At 34.6% G+C, this 21,633-nt stretch overlaps 1 long non-coding RNA gene across 2 annotated transcripts in view; it reads right to left on the bottom strand.

Annotated features, from left to right (window-relative positions):
* The window catches only part of LOC129523766 (uncharacterized), a 148,352-nt gene that overhangs the window by 51,775 nt on the left and 74,944 nt on the right, over positions 1 to 21,633 (bottom strand). For both annotated transcript variants that reach the window (XR_010134512.1, XR_008667372.2), the window contains exon 2: positions 904 to 1,023. This is a non-coding gene — a long non-coding RNA (uncharacterized lncRNA). The remainder of the gene's footprint in view (positions 1 to 903; positions 1,024 to 21,633) is intronic.

Here is a 21,633-nt window from a genome sequence, read left to right as displayed (position 1 = left end):
GTAGGAAAGAAAAAAACCTCTTAATTTTTCCTGAACTAGGATGACAAGCCAATTTTTCCTTCCTTGTTTGTGGGTTTAAAAAATGAGCCTCATGACTAGGCATTATCCTGAAAAATCTCTGTAAATTAATAAACCTAATCTAGGCATGAGATATCTGCTCCAGTAAGGAAGAGATGCTGCATGCAGGCATATTCTTTCAGAAACAGCAGGCAGAAGGATACTTCTGTTGGAGGAGAGAAAGAAGCAAAACTTCAAAATGATTTTTACTAGGAATAACTGGCTCAGATACATAGTTACATATACAACGCAGAAAGAGACAGTGATGAAGGACTTTATAGTGTTCAGGGCAGATCACTTACACTGTTTTGGAAGTTCTCTTTGAGGAAAAATTATTACAAATTTATAAAAAGAAAAAAGGCATGAAAGTAAAACATTTATTTTGTTTGAGAAAATGAATTCCAACAAATTAAAAAGCAAAAGCAAATAAAGTGGAAATATCACAAACATTACAACATTCAGAAAAATAATGTATTAATACTATTAGTTAGCTGCCTGACATCTCTACATATTTTGGCTTCACAGCCTTTGTTTCTTCATATGTAGCAATTTTAAAATATTTTCTGTGGGGACACTAGAAAGTTAATTCAATCTAGCATGGTCGATTGAAAAAAAAAAAGCGGTTAATAGTTTACAAAACTTTCTTTTAGCTCCACAACTCTTTCCTGGTAATGACACATCTATAAATTCCTGTGCAGTGGCTTATTTAGGCAATGATTCTTGCCCTAAGAAAAACTCTTGAAGGCTTCCATACTTTTGATTAAGTAGACATGGTTCCCAATGGCTGTTACAAAGGCTATGGGCCATTCCCTCCTGCTTTATTCTCCATGCCAATTCCATCCTTACCTTCACTGGGTTGATCCTCACAGGTCACTTCACATGGCACCTTGGCCCAGTCGTCCCTCTTGTTTTTATTCTTCTCCTTGGGATCAAAGTTGCTTGATCCCAACGATGTACCTTGAGGACCTATGGGGCAAATGTTTATTAGGGACAGGTTAGATATGGAAATCACCACTAGGGTACAGCAAGTGACACCTAGTGTGGGGCCGTGCTCTGTAGCTCTGGTTTTTGCTCCCCTTGCTTCCCCAAAGTCCCTGGAGTAGAGCATAAAAGCATCAGAAGAGGCCTGTCCAAGTGAAGGGCCCTGAAGCTTAACCTTCATTAGCTTCACAGCAAAGTATCCTATAGTAAAATTTCTGTTAACAATTTGAGATTTTAAATGTAGTCAAGTATTAAAACCTTTACTTCTTTTAACCCATAGCACATTAAACATTGTACTACTGGACTCATATCCCTTGCTGTTTGGTGGTCATTCCAATATAAGACAAAATATGTTTCTTATCTGAGGCATTTTGACGTAATGAACACTTTCTGGATAATTACTTTTTGAGAGTTATCCTTATAGCTGGTGTTGTTGTAATTATCAATGAAATCAGCAATGTGAACTGTGAGTCAAAAGTAATTTCCCAAGTAACTGGTAGGTTTTTGATCTGGGACTAAAATTTCTTGTAGTAAAGGGAAGAATAAAACAGTTTATCAATAATAAAGTAGAAAATAAATTACGAGGTAAACCAAAAGTCAAGTTAGCAAGAATATGATTTTCCTGGGAGAATAGCTTTCATTTCTGCAAATGTGTGAGATTAAAGGGAAAGCAACACTCACTGACTACTTGGGAGCAATGAAATTGTATTTTGTAGCTTGCCTTTATGTTCCTATAGGGTCTTTCTCTACCCTCCTCTATTCATCCCACTGTGAGAAAAAAATAAGTCATTCAATATAGAAGATTATTATTAGAGATACGTGGTAGATGGTCTTCAACAAACTCCACCTCTTGGTATTCACACACTTGTTCAATCCGCTCCCATTTAGTGTGGGCTGGATCTGTGACTTGCCTCTAACTGATATAATATGGCAAAGATTATCTGATATTATTGTCAAGAATGGATTATACAGGATTCTGACCCCTATCTTGCTAGCAAACTCTCTCTCTTTCTGTTTTTGATGAAACAAGCTGTCATTGTGTAAGGGGCTCTGTGGAGAGGCACACTGGGTAAATAACTGACAGCAGCTTTCAGGTTAGAGCCAGCAAAAACAGAAAGTCCTCAATCTGACAACAAGCAAAGAACTGAATTCTGCTACTATCCATGTTACCTTGGAAATTGATTCTTCCCCTGTCCACCTTTCAGAAGACACCTCAGCCTTGGCCAACACTTTGAATGCAGTTTTGTGGAAAACACTAAAAACAGAAAACCCAGCTAAGTTGCGCCCAAATTCCTTACCTATCAAAATTCTAAGATAATAAAGGTGTTTGTATGTGGTGTTTGTGTGTGTGGTGTGTGTGTGTGTGTGTGTGTGTGTGTGTGTGTGTAACTGCCAAGTTTATGGTAGTTAATAATATAGCAATAGTGATAAGTAATATAAAACATTAGAAGCCTTTGTAATATAAACACATTAAGTAAAATGAAATGTTAATATGGAGTCTTCTTCACTATTTAACTTTCCACACCATTATTTTGGTAACTTGAGTTAACATTCTTTTCTGAAGTTCTTGCTATCCAATTATTCTGACCTATTTTTGTCAGCCCTTATAAATTTCTATGTCAGCACTGTTCACTGTCTCTAGATCTGGCCATCTAACTCACCATTGTCCTCTTTGTTATCCATATGTGATCATACTGGGCACCACTCATGTTCAACATGGATATTCTAACCTCATTTCATTCATCTACAAAGATCATTTCTGCACCCCCTAGAGTAGTCCTCTACATGGCTTCCTCTTGTCAACCAGAAGCATATTAATTCAGAAGATAATATTAATGTAATTAAGAGTTAAAATTCTGGATTCAAACAGGCCTAGTGTTTAATCTTTGCTCTGACATTTTCTTATTACCTGCTATTTTGCAAATTATTTAAACACTTGAAACCTGTTATCCCCAACCATAACATGAGAACAGTAAATATATGATTAGACTCAATAAAATTCTATAAGAATTTAATTTATTTATGGTTTAATGCATTTGCAATGTTATTTTCTGAGTTTAGTGTCTAATGGGAATATCCTCTCTTTCAATATCACTTAGCAAACTTGTTCTTCCATTCCTTTGCAACAAGTTCCTTGACTGCTTCCTATTTTTCAAATTCTTCAGCCTGCTCTTTTATTTTCTTTCCAATAGTTGGTCAACTATTACAACTGTGTTGTTACCAATAGTTTTAATTATCTAATGTTCTTAGCTTAATCGTAAGCCTTATATCAGGTCTCTTAAAATTGGCTGAAAAGATAATAAAATCATCCTGATTGGCACTTCTAAATATTTATGACTTTAAATCTCAGCTGAACCTTCAAAACTCTTTAATATACTCTCTCTTTTAAAAATGCATTAGTGCCAAAAGTAGAAATAATCTGAATAATACAATAAGAAAAAAATTAAAAATGTAACTGTGGTACAATGAATATTTTCTTACACAATAATGGAATTTGTTCTTGAATGCTGACATGTCATGCCCACCTATGACCCACCTTTTACCCTTTTTGCAGCTTAAAGTGTTATAAAAGGCAGTGACCCTGTAGTTTGGGGCTACTATGACCTGGCAGATTTATCATGCTAAAAAGGCAAATTGATGATCAAATTTGGAAACTGACTGTAAGAAACAGTGTGCTGGAGATATTGGAAAGAAGTGGCTCTACCACGCAGACCCCTCATCACAGTCCTCACCTCACCCACTGCAGTCATTTAACTGCCCAATGAACACTGGAGTTCAACAACGTTTTTCTATGTTCTCCCTAGTATATGATTTTGGCTGTTCATTTCTCTTTAGGGAATTTTTAAAAGTTAAATAATAAATACAAAATGCCCCCTTCCAAAATAAAAGAGTTAAATTAAAACTTTTCTCAGATTTTTTTTTTGTCGGTATGACCACTCTCTTGCTTTTGCCTCACACAACAATTTAGGCCCTGCCAGTCTTTAAAAGGAACATTCTAAAAGTACATCTGTTTTCCCTGGGACTTTCTATTATAACATAGCTTAGACTTCATGCAAATTTTTACTTAAAATTTGTGTTATTCAAGGTCACAAATTTCAAATTACAACTCATGGGAAGTGAGGCCTATACCCTTTGTGTGGAAAGTATTCCTCTTTCTGTACCTATCAGACTTCTACTTCATTCTATAAACTGATTTGAAGTGCTATGAACACTTTGGGTTTTCCCCTGTGGTTTCTGGTTTTTTGGGTTTCAGGCATGACACTTTCATAAAAACACAAATGTCAGCTGAACAAATATATATAAGAATGCCTGAATTCCGGGCACGATGCCTCACACCTGTAATTCTGGCACTTTGAGAGGCCGAGGTGGGTGGATGACAAGGTCAGGAATTCGAGACCAGCCTGGCCAACACAGTGAAACCCCTTCTCTACTAAAGATACAAAAAAATAGCCAGGCGTGGTGGCGGGTGCCTGTAGTCCCACCTACTTGGGAGACTGAGGCAGGAGAATCGCTTGAACCCGGGAGGTGGAGCTTGCAGTGATCCGAGATTGCGCCACTGCACTCCAGCCTGGGCGACAGAGCGAGACTCCGTCTCAAAAAAAAAAAAATAAATTAAAATAAAATAAAATAAATAAATAAATAAATAAATAAAAAGGAATGCCTGAATTCTATCTCATTCAATTAAAATGTACTCTTCAAGAAAATTTAATTTTAACCAACAAATTGCTGCCTAAGACCACATAGAAGCATCAGCTAAAATGGTGGTTAACAACACACATCCTGTGCGGGTGCCTGGGTTCGTTCACCAGCGCCATGACTTTGTGACATAGGGCAGGTTATTTTTCCCTCGTTCTTCTGTTTCCTTAATGCAAAATGGGGATTACAGTAACATCTCCTTTATAAAGTAGGTTTTGAGATGAAATGAGCTAGTATTTTCAAAGTGCTTATATTCTGTGTACCTGGCACATATATAGTAAGTACTATACAAGTATTCGTTAAATAATTTTTTTAAGTTTTAAAATGTTGTATTCATGCCATCAATATTGAGAACACATTCAAGAACCAAAGTAAATTACATGGAAAATATAATTTCTTGTTTTTAAACTCTACAGTATCCAAATTAAAATCTCCATGTTATTCCTCTATGGAGATATGATCTTCCTCAAAAAAGAAACAGTTATATCGAAAATAGATTTTAATATCTCAAGATACTAAAATCTAAGTTTTAAATAGGTAATGTTTTAAATTAATATTAATAAAAGCAAAATAATTTATACTCTTATTTAATTTTTGGTAATATATTAATTCTACATATAGTTAATTTTGGAATTAAACTCTCAAACTTAGATTTAACATCATGCTTACATCTATTTTCTTCTCATCAAAGAATAAATTATATTTCCCATTGGGATTTATCAACTTCTACTTCAGTTTCTAGGGGAAATAAGTAGAAAACAAATGACTAATAAGTAGACATAAATTATATTAAGTTGGTGCAAAAGTAATGACAAAAACTGCAACTACTTCTGCACCAACCTAATACTATCAAATTAATTATTTATTTAAATATACTTTATTATGTTTGGGGTCAATATTAGTTTTGTTTTATGTTGCAATACTTGATTTTGATTATTGAATTCATTTCATTTTAGATAGGAATATATATGTATTATTAAATTTCATTTGCATCAGATTTTTATATTTATTTATTTTTGTGAGTTTTATAACTTGCTAGTTACAACCTGAAGAAGAATAGAACATCTTTTAAATATATAATTTGTTCACAGATCAGTATAGATTTTTGAGCCTTGCCTATTGGATGAAGTGCTATCCAAATAACCTTATCTGTTCTTTGGTGATTATTCTGAGCAAACTTTTTATTTTTCAGGTTGTACTATGAAGAGGAAATGGGCTTTTTTTCTTGAAAAGTACTCCCATTCTGATATCTGTCTTGCAGGAAAAAAGCTGTTTTAAACCAAATCCATTGAGATCCAGTGATAAGATCCTCTTACGTGTCATTGGGGCTTGTTCTACAGAATGTAATATTAAAGGTTAGGTTTCATTCTGCTTGAGTGGAATTTCTTAACCAGGAAAACACAGGCAAAGACAGCCTGTGGAGATTTGACATGACAACCATTCTCATTTTATTGAAGTACAGCACGGACTGCAGATGTCCATTCATAGCGTATTTGAAAATCTTTAACATTCTTTGAAGCTTTTAAAAGTATATTTCTCAGGGGATTTTTTGTTGTTTTTACAAGAAGCTTCTAACCATTTTTTATGGCTGCAGGTATAACGGCACAATATCCTGTTTCCTGTTGAAGTGGGAAGTCATGAAATGCATCACAACTAAGTCTTAGTGATGATCAAAAGAAAACAGACAAATTCAGTCTTGTGATTTGCTGATGACTATGTACTTCACTACAGACATAATTATTAGTTGAGAAATATCTTATGTTTATAGAATGAATCACTTATTCCTCATTTTCATGATTATTACTATGTTTAAACTTACATAGAGACTTTCCTTTTCAAAGATTCCATTTTCTACACATTGTGTGCAAAACACCTGAGTCGAGGAAAGCTGCAGTAGTAGTTTGCTTAGGTCAATTATTATTCGTCATCTTTAACCTCTTATATTATACAATGAAAGAGTTTAAAAACAACTCAACCTATTCTGTTGTTAAGAGGGTAAATAGATTTTTGAACCTTAATCAATATTCTACATACACTGACTTGGAAAATGGAAATAAAGCAAAAAATCAACTTATAAAAAGGCAATATTCTCTTTCTTCCTTGCAAAATAAAATTCTTAAAGGTTCTATACATTTGTTTTTCCCAATAAAATTTCTTTTTAAGTTAGTTAAGAAAATAAGATCCCAAAACCATGATATTATTTTTGATTGCACATAATATAATGCAAGTAATTTGTCAAATGTTTTCATGCATTGCCCAAAATGTTCACAACTGTCCTATAGTGTAGGCACTGCTATTATTGTCATTCCAAAAGGATTATCTGACAACCTAAAATACCTGAAAATACAATTTTTGTTCCTTACTGTTGCTGTGACCTGCAAAATAACAAAGGAAGTTACTTGAAGTCTCTCATCCTGAGATGTTTCCCAATAGTAAGTATAAGAAAAGATGTCTTGAAGTACAGAGCAATCATTACTGAGAGAATGGTTAAACAAGTATTAATGAATTAGGCTTATCTTTGTTGCCCACTGTAAATGTAGGTACTGGAAATATAGCTGAGAGCAGATTAGAAGACTGCTTCTCAAAATTTAGTGTGCACAAAAATTGGACGCCAAACTTATTAAAACACAGGTTCCTGGGTCCCACACAGTAATTCTGTTTCAGGAGATCTGGAGTGGAGCCGGGTGATCCTGACATTATTGGGCCCTGGACCACACACTTTTTTTTTTTTTTTTTTAAAATGTTGATTTCTGATTTTTCTTTTTTCTTTTTTTTTCTTTTTCTTTTTTTTTATTATACTTTAACATGAACTCACCATTTTTTATGGCTGCATATAGTATTCCATGGTGTATATGTGCCACATTTTCTTAATCCTGGACCACACTCTTCAGCGGTGCTGGCCAAACATCGCTGTTCTCCTGATGTCATTCTGGTGGACTCTTAAGAATTACTGTTACTACTTCATGATATGGCATACATTACCTTTACTTAATTCTCATAATGACCATATCACCATAAGACAGGGATTCACTTTTTGTCATTATGATAAATGAAGAAACTCTTTATTAAGGAAATATAGTAGCGTTCACTAATTCAAACAGCAGGAGGCTGAAGGGCCAGAGTTCAAATTTAATTTTTCTCTCAAACCAAAATTATGGCCATTGCATTATTTTCTGCCACATTTTATATTTCCTCAGACATTTTCATTTTGAGACCCAAAAGAAAACATTTTGCAGTTTTGAAATGCCCAACAAATGTTACTAGAGTCAAAGGGTTCAGGGGTTAAAAAATTTGTCACCATCTTATGACATGGTAAATCATCAAATGATTATAGGTAGTACACATATTTAAGGTTTAGGGATTTTTATTCTGTATTTGTGATTGTAATTCAATCTCATCTTTAACTTGAGATGTAAATGTGATTTGTAACTTTAAGTATCAATAGAAAGTTGCAGATTTTCAGGAATAAAAAAATAATCACTATCATTCTCAATTGGAAAATAATTTGAAGTGTCTTCTTTGTAGTATGAGGGTCTCTGGGGCATGAACAGCTGCTTTTAATATTTTCTAACCCAATACCTATTATATTATGTGTGGAAAGTTCTATAAATGTTGACTGAGCAAGCAAATCAAATTAGAGCATATGACCATCCCATGAACTGTAGCCTTCTCACAAATGTCCTTTGGTAGAAAGTATTTATCTAAAATTAACTCACCTTAATTTTACAATGATATTTATTTCAAACATATGTTGCTAGCATACTGCTTTCTTAATACAAGTTCTTTTTGCTTCTTTAAAAATCTGCTAGCTAACTCACAGGTAACCTAAGTCATGAGGCGCAGCAATTGCTAAAGCAAGTTCCTTTTTCATGAATAACAGAGTAAACACGCTCATAAAACCCATATAAACTGTCACTTCTCAAATTTATGATTTCCCTGAGGCTGAGGCAATTAAAACTTGAGTTTTAAGGAAAAAATTGTCAGGCTTCTTTTTACTTGGTGTAAACTGACCTAACAGAAACTTTTTTTTTTTTTTGGAGTGTTTTTTTGGGGATTTGTATGTGTTCCTGATGACTTTATATTGTTTTACAATGCTTTATTACACGAGGAAACTGAGAGTTTGCCCTTGGAAAAACCATTTTTCCAGCATCCTAAGCATCCATTGGTTCCTAAGTGTTTCTAAGTTAGAAATTAACGTTTCTTGTATTCCAATTCTATAACAACAGGATGATGATACCCTTTAAGCATGGATTGATCATTTCCTTAATTATTTTATGCTTCCTTAAAGTCTGAGGAAAAAATATCAGTAGGCTTTCACCAATATATTATTTTGTTAATTACAATCACTTTATTTTATTGGTGGATTAGTTAAAAAATAAAAAAATATATAATGGTCCAACAAACCGAGCCAACCACTTAAAACATTTGAAATTTAAAATACATGTTTCCTAGTTTTAAACATTTAGTATTCATTGCCATCTTAATTTTTTCTTCTTCTCTAAGAAGAAATATAGAGGAGTCATCCTTAGATTTTAAAAGGTTTTGCCTGCTGTTGAACTACTTGGACTTCCAAATCATGGGCCCATTGCAAGAAAAAAAAAGTGATTACAGAAAATAATATGCTTGAAAGTCAAAGACAGGTAAGATTTTTAAAACCTATTTTTTCGTAATTAATTTTCTCTCTCTAGTAAGACAGCACCTATCCTAGTATTTTTTTCATTGCAGAATTCTAGTCACAATTGTAGCCCTTTATAGTTGTTATCTTTACAACTCAAACATAACCCTTCCAGAATATTAATCTACCCCTTTACCTGGTCTGAGAGATTATTTACTTAAAAGGATCATGTATGCATTATTTGAAAATATATTTATAACTTTTCATTATAGCTTGTTTAAAAATGCCAGTGACATGGCATATTTTTCATAAATAACATTTAATCATGTTAGACATTTGTATTATGTTGACTTATAATTAATAATCATTAGATGATTTGAGAAAATTCAGAACAATGAAAATAATATTAGGGATTATTTTTAAAAACTTGTGTTCCATTGTAGTATGTCATTACCAATTCATTTTCAAGTTAGTCCATTTGTCTTCCCTATTTTAAAGTAGTAATTTTAAGTCACAGTAAGGGTTTGAAATAACTTATGTCTTTGTGACCCCTTATAAATATGCAAACAGATGATGATTTGCTGACCTGTCCTTCAGTGATTGCTGAGCTTCATTGTCCCAGACCAAGGCACTTAGTCCTGTTCAAGTACCTACTTTATCATCCATTAGATGCTTTGCCATCCTAGAGAGCTCATCTCCTAGGACCTATTGAATTCAGAGACAAAAATGGGTACTTTGGGTTTCATTTATATGCATGCCTTCAAAAACATTTTATTACCCCTTCAGTTCTGCCCTCCTAAATATTAGTTTATTCTTTGATTAGTTTCTTAGAGATTTTAGTGTATCTTTAATGAGGAAATCAATGAACAAACTAATGTTCATACCTGGAGTTTCAATGTTGTTTCTCTCTTTAAGCCAATTTCTCCCCAAATTTTCCTTCTGAATTAACTGGTTCATTATTTATATGCATAAGGATGGATGTACTTTGTGAAAGGATTGCTACCAGGTAGCTTGCACATTTCCTAAGCCACTGAAACTGTTCCTTTATTTGGTACCATGGTTTTGCTCCCTGGAAATAATGTCCTATTAAAAAGGCACTTGTCTGTACTTTCAGAATTCTATATTCAGGGTCAATCAATTATCCACTGGCTATGTTGATATGTTAACATTGCCATATCAAAAATGGAGCAATTTTAATATTTCAGGCTGTTAACAGACATTTTAATTTTCAGCTATTATGAGGTAATATTTGCTTGACATTAACACCTCTCCCTACTTATAAGTTATTTGATGAGCAGCTATAGGCATTACCACTTGTGAATTCAAGAGCTTTCCAGAATAGAGGTTTACTTCTCTTGGAAGATAAGTAGCAATTTTTTAGAGATTTGTGTTAGCCATACATGTATGTGGTTGAGGTATGTTTGTATATGGAGATAGTTCACAAAAGAAAAGTTAAGGAATCATAATATATATTTTTGATTATTTTCTGAAAACACCTTCCATTCCTCTACTTAACAATAAACAGCATCCCGGTTTTCTTCTGATGAATTAACACTTCTCCATTTGGTATAGGTAAGGTTTGGAATCTGCCATCCCACTAAGAAATCTGGAGATTCCTTCTACTACATATTTCTTTTCCACAGCTCAGTAACCAAGACTAAGTGACCTATCCATCAATGAGATTGTGATACAGAACTTTAAATCTTGAACTGGGTACTGCAAAGACAGAAGAAATAAATGGAATTAATTCATTCTAACTGGGTTATCCTAAATTGCCACTCAATTCATGTTACTAAGATCTTTGTGCTGATTTTCTATACTCTCTAAACCTATTTTGTATAGGCTTCTTTTTAAGCTTGGGAATACCCTATCCTGAATCTTTACATAAATTCACCCTTTCTTAGGTTTCACAGAGATGATATTTGACAGAGTTGATAGTTACAACCAGAGAACTCTAACATACACTTTGTAGCATTCTCAAGCATAATCTTATCTATTAGGAGTCATAGACAAGTAAAGCAAAGGGAAGTGAGCACTCACATTAACTCCTGTTAGAAACTACTTTCTAAAGAAAGATCTCGCTTACATTTTAATATAGGAAATTAAAAACTTGTTAATGATCAAAAGTTACATGGGCACAAAAGCCACTTTCTATGCAGCGCAGTGCTTTGCATATCATAGGGGTCTAACAGAGGTTTTTTGAGTTTATAAAAGCTACTAATGTTTTTAAAAATTGAGAAGTTATGGCTTTAATTGATTGAACTGGGGTTACTGACACAAAGAATAACACCTCTGTTTCCAAACTTCCTCAAATAAATTAACTATATGTCAAATGCTATTCTTGGAAAATACGAGTAGAATAGTAAATATTTGTGGGATTTGGAGTAAGCATTTGAATTTTCTGAATTTGATCACACCAACTAATGATGATAATAAGAAGGATTTACAGCCAGGCGCGGTGGTTCACACTTATAATCCCAGCACTTTGGGAGGCTGAGGCGAGTGGATCACCCGAGGTCATGAGTTCAAGACCACCCTGGCCAAAATGGTGAAACCCCATCTCTACTAAAAATACAAAATTAGCCAGGTGTGGTGGTGGTTGCCTGTAATCCCAGCTACTTGGGAGGCTGAGGCAGGAGAATCACTTGAACCTGGGAGGTGGAGGTTGCCGTGAGCTGAGATCGTGCCATTGCATTCCAGCTTGGGCAACAAGAGCGAAACTCTGTCTCAAAACCAAAAAAAAAAGAAAAAGAAAAAAGGATTTACTCAATGTCTGCAAATAATGTTAAGTATAGTTATAGTGGAATATCTAGGGACAAGTTCTACAGAGAACAGTGTTTTGCCAGTGTGAAACAATTAGGATATTATTATTTTAAATATTTAATTAACTTTAGACTTCTCTCTCAATAAAAGTAAACAAACACCTCATAATGTAAACATTATCATAATTTAATTTTAATTAAAATAGATTAAAATCAGAAGTAATAAAAGAGAATAATCAAAAGTTACAAACTATTTTAAGAAGTATTTGAAAAGTTTTTAAAGGATAGTAAATAAGAATACATTGTCAGCCCTCTGTCTGTGGGTTCTGCATCTGTGAATTCAACCAACAGCAAATCAAAAATATCCAGGAAAAAAAAACTGTACCTGTACTGAACATGTACAGACTTTCTATGTGTCATTATTCCCTATGCAATAAGGTATAACAACTATTTACGTAGCATTTCCATTGTAATAGGTATTATAAGCAATCTACTGATGGTTTCAAGTATATGGGAGGATATGCACAAGTTATATGCAAATGCTACACCATTTTATATCAAGGGACTGGAGCAAGATATATTTTGGTATCTGCAGGATATGTTGGAACCCATTCTCCACACATACCAAGGGACGACTGTACTAATAAGAGAACAAGATCTATTAAAGACAGAATGACTTGCAGTATTGCAAATTTGTTGACACTTGGTCATATGTAAAAAAGGGTCTGCTTTTTGTCACATAACATTTTAGCTTTTAAGAATATTAGTTTAGGCAACTTGAAAGAAATAAACCGCATCTGCTTAATGGATTTGTTTTCTATTTATTTCATATTTGGGGTTCTACGGCACTAAAATGTAACTAAATTCATTTTCTAACTTCACCAAAGGATTTCAATACAGACTGGATGATATATTTATATATTTACCCCAGCAATCTCTGAAATGCATGCTTGCACTTCCTCGCATGGGGGTAGTAATTTGTTGCGTGGTAGGCAATGGCTAGGGCCACAGCTCACTGAGCAGCATAATGGTAATATCTTGTAGCTTTTCACTTTACATAAATGCTACATCCTTCCTCAGTAGATAGGCAAAGAGCAGCTCACTACTGAAAAGCAGGTCTCTAATTTTGTATACGTCAGTGAGAAAGAGAGAAAAATAAAGCTGTTACAAAAGACATTTAGCCACAGGCCTAATACATAAATAAATATGTGATTTAACATATATTGTTATATGGCTAATTTTGGCTTTCAAATTGATTCCAACTTGTGTAGGACAGCACCCTATACAGAGTAGATGCTCAATAAATAATGCAAATGACAATACACTACATCCAAATAGCACCAAATAGCTACTTATTCAATTTATTCAATAATTCTAGTGGACTCCTATGGGCAGACTGTATTATATGATGGAATGTTACTACAGTCAACCAATAGGGCAAGAAGAAATGTAGATGGTCAGTGGAAATTTTTGCCTTGTAAACTCTAGATCCTATGAGAATCATTTTGGTAAGCAGCAAGCACATGAATAGTTTTAGAGATAGTAAACAATAGAAGCAATTTGCTTTGGTTATTCATAAAATGTCTCATTCATTCTCAAAGTATCATAAACCAAGCAATGGAAAGAGGAGGTAAACCCATTTTAGTTCAGCAGAATCATCCTAGCTCAATCCCAGATTACCCTAAACAAAGGGCTGAGAAGTGTTTACTGTAACCAACGTGCAAGCTACAAAGCGGTAAGGTTCTTTGACAGCTACCCAAGAAGAATGGAGTGGAAAGAAATGAGAAGGAGATGGAATTGTCAAAAGACAACATGGAATATGGGTACATGTTTTCCATTTTACCTTAAGTAAAGGAAAAAATGAAAACAACAACACAGGACCTGTGGAAAGTAACTTTTTTTAAAAAGAAAGATACCAAAAAGAAAGTACTTAGTAGAAGCAGCATAGGTAGATTTTATAGATTTTAAAATCTATAAAATTACTTGATGCCTTTAATGGGCCTTAAGAAGAATTACCTCTAGGAAATAAATGAAATAAGTAAGAAAATAACAGTCCAAAATGAAAGGACAAAAAATGACACACAAAGAAATGATCTCAAGAAGAGACGACTGTGCAAACTAATCATATAAGATTGTAAAGTAAACAAAATGCAATCACATTTTTAAAACTTACATTAAAGACAGAAAAGAATAGGTTTGGAAACATGGAAAATTTAATCATTTACAGAAGAGATTAACTTGAATATTTGTCTTGGAAGCTAGGAAAAATTCAAATGAAAGAATAAGGAACTGCATAATATACAGAGAGGACAGAAAATACAGATGATTAAATTAATTTTCATGTACCATTTGGTTGAATATTATGCAAATATTAAAATAATTTAAAAACAAGCATATTTATGTTAACATGTTAAACAGGCAGGGGATTATAAACTGTACATCTGTACATATATACAGTATATATGATGTATATAATACATGAGATATATGATATATATAATATACATAAAAATGAGAGAAAGTGGTTTATATATATTTGGGCATAAATATATAAATACATATTTACACATAAATGGTTCAAGTGAAAAATAATAAATTACCTTGTATATACATGTTTATAATAATTATCTGTGATAGAGATTGATCTTTGTTCTCTAATTTATAATTTCCTATGCTTTCTGAAGGTTTCATAAAGCATGTAATATTTTTACAACTAGAAAGATTGCTTTTTAAAAATTTTTTATTCCCATAGGTTTTGGGGTAACAGGTGGTGTTTGGTTACATAAATAAGTTCTTTAGTGGTAATTTCTGATATCTTGGTGCATCCATCACCCGAGCAGCATACAATGTACCCAATGTGTAGTCTTTTATCACTCACCCTCCTCCCACCCTGTTCCCCTGAGTCCCCAAAGTTCACTGTATTATTCTTATGCCTTAGTGTCCTCATAGCTTAGCTCCCGCTTATGAGTGAGAACATACAAAGTTTTGGTTTTCCATTTCTGAGTTACTTCACTTAAAATACGTGGCTCCAATTCCATCCAGGTTGCTGCAAATGTCATTATTTCATTCCTTTTTAAGGCTGAGTAGTATTCCATTTTTATATATAAATATATATATACCATTCATTATATATATATGCATTCCATTATATATATAATATATAATAGTATTTGCATTCCATTATATATATAATATGTAATAGTAGTATTCCATTTTATATATATTATATATATGAAATATATCTATAACAATTTTTTTTATTATTATACTTTAAGTTCTAGGGTACCTGTGCACAATGTGCAGGTTTGTTATATAGGTATACATGAGCCATGTTGGTTTGCTGCACCCATCAAGTGGACATTTACATTAGGTATATCTCCTAATGCTATCCCTCCCCCAGCCCCCCACCCCACAACAGGCCCTGGTGTGTGATGTTACCCGCCCTGTGTTCATGTGTTCTCATTGTTCAACTCCCACCTATGAGTGAGAACATGTGGTGTTTGGTTTTCTGTCCTTGTGATAGTTTGCTGAGAATGATGGTTTCCAGCTTCATCCATGTCCCTGCAAAGGACAAGAACTCATCCTGTTTTATGGCTGCATAGTATTCCATGGTGTATATGTGCCACATTTTCTTAATCCAGTCTATCATTGTTGGACATTTGGGTTGGTTCCAAGTCTTTGCTATTGTGAATAGTGCCACAATAAACATACTTGTGCATGTGTCTTTATAGTAGCATGATTTATAATCCTTTAGGTATATACCCAGTAATGGGATTGCTGGGTCAAATGGTATTTCTAGTTCTAGATCCTTGAGGAATCGCCACACTGTCTTCTACAATGGTTGAACTAATTTACACTCCCACAACTGTGTAAAAGTGTTCCTATTTCTCCACATCCTCTCCAGCATCTGTTGTTTCCTGACTTTGTAATGGCTGTAATGATCGCCATTCTAACTGGCATGAGATGATATCTCATTGTGGTTTTGATTTGCATTTCTCTGACGACCAGTGATGACGAGCATTTTTTCATGTGTCTGTTGGCTGCATAAATGTCATGTTTTGAGAAGTGTCTGTTCATATGCTTTGCCCACTTTTTGATGGGGTTGTTTTTTTCTTGAAAATGTAAGTTCTTTGTAGATTCTGGATATTAGCCCTTTGTCAGATGGGTAGATTGCAAAAATTTTCTCCCATTCTGTAGGTTGCCTCTTTACTCTTATCATTGGTTCTTTCGCTGTGCAGAAGCTCTTTAGTTAAATTAGATCCCATTTGTCAATTTTGGCTTTTCTTGCTATTGCTTTCGGTGTTTTAGTCATGAAGTCTTTGCCCATGCTTATATCCTGAATGGTATTGTCTAGCTTTTCTTCTAGGGCTTTTCTGGTTTTAGGTGTTACATTTAAGTCTTTAATCCATCTTGAATTAGTTTTTGTATAAGGTGTAAGGAAGGGATCCAGTTTCAGCTTTCTACATAGGGCTAGCCAGTTTTCCCAGCACCGTATATTAACTAGAGAATGCTTTCCCCATTTCTTGTTTTTGTCATGTTTGTCAAGGACCAGATGGTTGTAGATGTGTGGTGTTATTTCTGAGGCCTCTGTTTTGTTCCATTGGTCTATATGTATCTGTTTTGGTACCAGTACCATGCTGTTTTGGTTACTGTAGCCTTGTAGTATAGTTTGAAGTCAGGTGGCGTGATGCCTCCAGCTTTTTTCTTTTTGTTTAGGATTGTCTTGGTTATGCAGGCTGTTTTTTGGTTCCATATGAACTTTAAAGTAGTTTTTTCCAATTCTGTGAAGAAAGTAATTGGTAGCTTGATGGGGATGGCATTGAATCTATAAATTACCTTGGGCAGTATGGCCATTTTCACGATATTGATTCTTCCTATCCATGAGCATGGAATGTTCTTCCATTTGTTTGTGTCCTTCTTTATATGTTAATTATTTTCGTTATTCCATCTCAAAAAAAATATTTAGAGATATGGGGTCAAGCACTCGGAAAGCCCCCAAACAGAAACTATTAAAAGTGAATGTATCTAGGGAGTGGGAACTGGAGTAGGAAATGTGGGCACATGACTTACGTTTAACATAAGCCTTCTTAGAGGTTGTCCTTTTGTCATTTTGATAAAACATATTTGAAAAGAAAGTGTATGCAGCAAGAGAATGTGAGCATTTGGACAAGAGTTTTAGTAGCATTATTCTTGAGTAACAGAGTAAAAATAAATTAATAAATTCCTTTTAATTCTGTAGCTAAGAAATCCACTGACTTCCCCAATTCATTCATGAGTTTTCTTTGGTTACCATCAAATTAAAATAGAATCTTATGTTAATCATGTTATATACTGTTGTGCTTTCCAATAAATACTGGGTGCCATAGAATATTTCTAAGCTAGAAATTCCCTTGCCTGGGATTTTGAGCCCAGGTCTTCTCACCTGGCCTCTTTCCTTCCTCATCTCCATATTAAGTACACATCATCATCCTTATCTGATGCAACTCATATTCTGATAATCCAATATTAATTGGCACTAGGTGTTTATCATACTCTCTTTTGTGTGGATTCTTTGCTAGGTGGCATTCCACCACTACTGCAATTCCAAGCACTTTGAGATGAGATCTTCAAGGACCCAACATCAATAGTCTTTTAATATAGTGGTTTTGCCAAAAGCTTTTACAACCTGTTTAAAGTGAAAAATTTTCTAAAATTTCACTAATTACCTGAATTTAGCAACTTATTCAAAGAATGATGCCCAGATCGTACTCCAGAAGGGGAGTATAAATTATTGACAGATCACAGAATATCATTATGTACATATATATAGTTTGTAGCTTCCTAGTTACTAATTACACTTTATTTAAAAACAGGGTTTGCCATTTATTGCTGATTACAATATACAAAAATAGCAATTATGCACATTAATGTCAGATTAATTTTTTGTTAATTATATTTAATTATAATACTATGCCCTGGTTTTCTGCACTCGGTCTTGTTTTATTTATTTATTTTTTTACTTGACTTGATTGTTTGTGTAACATGTTCTGTTCCTGAATTTCAAAATTGTGGTCAGTGGTCATTTGATTTTAACTTTTTAAAAAATTTTTAACCAAGAAAAAGATAGAAGAAAGGGAATAACAAGTTTAGTGACTATTGTTGTCGTGTTTGAAAGTTTTCCTGACTATGCAAACCTTATCAGTCAAAGCTCAAGTATTCCCAAGTAGATTCTTCATTTCACATGGTTCACCTACATATGGTACCATTGCAGGACATTAGATTTTAGATGTGGGCAATGGGCCAGATCATGAAGACCCTTCTGTGACATAATAGCCATTTGGAAAGTGTAAAAAACTATACGATCTGTAAGACTGAAGGCCCAGGATTTATGAGTGTATGAGTTTGCTGGTGCTATCATAACAAAGTACTACACACTGGGTGGCTTAAATAAAACAACAGAAATGTATTCTCTTACATTTCTAGGGACTTGAAGTCCAGAATTAAGGTGTCAGCAGGGCCATGCTGTCTATGAAGGCTTTGGAGGAGGATCCTTCCTCACTTCTAACTTTGGATGGTGGCTGTTATACCTGTTGTTCCTTGGCTTGCAGTTATGCTACTACCATCCCTGCTTCTGTCCTGAGACAGCATTCTCCCTGCGCGTCTGTATATTCCTTCTCCTCTGATAAGAACTCCAGTCACACTGGATTAGGGTGTACCTTAATCCAGCATGATACCTTCATTTGATTACATCTGCAAACTCTATTCCCAAATAACATTACATTCATAGGTATGGGGTTTAAGACTTCAACTCATTTTTTGGGGGGACATAGTTCAATCCTTAACAGTTAGAAAATCATTCCCATAATCAAAGTAAGAAAAGATGAGCCAGCCATGGAAGTGACTGATGGTATTGATAAGAATGAATTTGAGAAATATTTATGTGCCAGAATTATCAGGAATTTGTAACATATTAAATGAGATCCATTTTTTCATCAGATTTTTACCAAGCTAGCAGGATGAATGCAATGAGGTTATTAACTAAGAATGGCAGTACAGGAAGAGCAGATGACTTGAGATTGAAAAAAAAATAAAAATGAAGTTTTACTCATAACAAATTGAATTGGCAATATTCTCTCTACTCATGGAGCCAATTTATTAAAATATGTTGAGAAGAAAAATTTTTTAACACATAAAATTCTGTATCAGTCACAGATATTTTGGGGCCATCTCAGATTTCCTTGGCCTTCTCTACTTCCTCAGTGGGCTGAGATTCCACAACTGGGGCCAGTCAACCCTGAGAGTGTCAGACCTTCCTTTTTGGTCACTGTCATTAAACTGGGGTGACTAGCTGTATGTGCAGAGTTTATGGCTTCATTTACTACAATGGAATAAACTGTCACATCACAGAAAAGGTTATCTGCTGTTGCTGAGAGGCAGAAAGGAACGTGATGACATCATCCAAAAGTACAGAATTCATTACCTATTGGGTGAATTTCCACCACTGTGAGAAAAGAAAAAGGGAATCAGGGAGATAAATTATTTTCCTCATCTTTCCTTGTTGATTACCGTCTCAAGTCATGATTTCCTCCTACAGCCTCTTAAAAGAACTTCCCAGGTGCTGAGTAGGAATTCAACTTGATGAGGGACCCACTGTGTTTCTTCATGGAATGAAAAGGGGCAAAAGTATGAGAAGGAAGATCAGTAAAAAAACAGTTGAGCTGGGTGCAGTGGCTCATGCCTGTAATCCCAGCACTTTGGAAGGCCGAAGCGAGCGGATCTCTTGAGGTCAGGAGTTCGAGACCACTCTGGTCAACATGGTGAAACCCCATCTCTACCAAAATACAAAAATTAGCTGGGCGTGGTGGTGTGAGCCTGTAATCCCAGCTACCAGAGAGGCTGAGGCAGGAGAATTGCTTCAGCCTGGGAGGCAGAGATTGCAGTGGGCCAAGATAGCGCAACTACACTCTATCCTGGGCGACAGAGTGAGACTCTGTCTACAAAAATAAAAAAAAAAAAATGAGTAAATAAACAAAATAAAATAAACAGTTAAAATAGTCCAGGTGATAGATGATAATAGCTTAGGATAGAAGGGTGGCAGTGAAAGGAACTGTGAGAAAGGGGTATATATGGGATATGTGTTATAGGTAGAGCTGACAAATTCTTTTTAATGGATTAGATGATCAAGTTACAAACAATGATGACCTGAACAGCTGGGTGGTTACTGAATGCTAAATTCTGATGTAGATTAGGATGTAATAAAGCAACCAGCTTTTTGTGTCTATGAATTTTCTGTTAAAAACTACCACTAATTTTGTAGCTCAAACAACACACATTTATGAACCCACAGATTCTATGAGTCAGGAGTCTTACAGACAGCTTAACTAGGACCTCTGCAATACTGCAATCAAGGTCCTGGCTGGACTGCATTCTCATTTGGAGACTTTATTCAGAAAGAATCCATTTCCAAGCTTAATCAGATTGTTGACAGAATATATTTCCTTGCGGCTGTGAGAGTAAGGACCATTGATTGTTTCCTGCCTTCTGCTGTAGACCATGTGAGCTCCTAGAGATCTCCTAAAGTTACTAGAGGCTGCTTGTCATTCTTAGAATAATCTACAGTTCCTGGCTATGGAGGATTTCCCAACATGATTGCTAACTTCAGCAATCCAGCAGAGAGAATATCTACAGTAATTCTATTAAGATAAGAAGGATAAAGAAACACATCCAGTTATCTTTGCCATATTATTTTTTGTTAGAAGTAAGTCACAGGTCCTGTATAGACTCAAAACTTGAACATCAGGAGATGGGGAATTTGGGGGATCACCTTAGTGTCTGTCAACCACATTGCATATTAAACTCTTAAAACTAAACCATCAAATTGAATACATGGGTTTTTGAAAACAGTAGAAATGTTAAGACTGAAAATTTAAAAATATTCCAAATTAACCTCTTTATTTTTTCTAGAAGTAACTGAGGCATAAAGTACTTATTTTCACAAATTCTAACTACTAGTTAGCACCAACACTTGGTTTCAAATTAACTTTTCTTAACTTATAGCTCGGGAGGCTATGACCTTTACAAAATTGCCTTTCAAGACCACAAAAGTACACTGATGTACAAAAAATTGGTATTCAACATCGCTAATACTTTCCTATTGATAGCATGTTTTCAGTGGCACGAAATAAGTAGCAGAATGTAAAACAGTACCTAAAATGTTGCCCAGTTATATAGCAAGGGAGCTGGATTTTAATTCTTAATCATTTTCAGCTAATTTTCCCACATCTTAAATTCTTTAAATGTTACCTTTACTTTCCTCATTTCTTGGAGATGGCCAGAAGAGAACCAAACAGATTGTGTTGTATGATAGTGCCTGAAGAACACCTAGAGAGAAATGGCCTACACAGTAGAGGAAGTGATGAGAGCATTACCCCATCTGGGATAGATTAAATTCAGGAAAGGAATTCAAGAGAGCCACATGTGGGCCAGAGAGTGAAGCAGGACAGAGAGATGTCCACTGTCTGATGCTAGCATGGCTATTGTTGT

This window comes from Gorilla gorilla, chromosome 6 (genome assembly GCF_029281585.2).
Source record: "Gorilla gorilla gorilla isolate KB3781 chromosome 6, NHGRI_mGorGor1-v2.1_pri, whole genome shotgun sequence".
Taxonomy (NCBI): Eukaryota; Metazoa; Chordata; class Mammalia; order Primates; family Hominidae; genus Gorilla; species Gorilla gorilla.
This window is presented reverse-complemented; position numbering and strand designations above follow the sequence as displayed.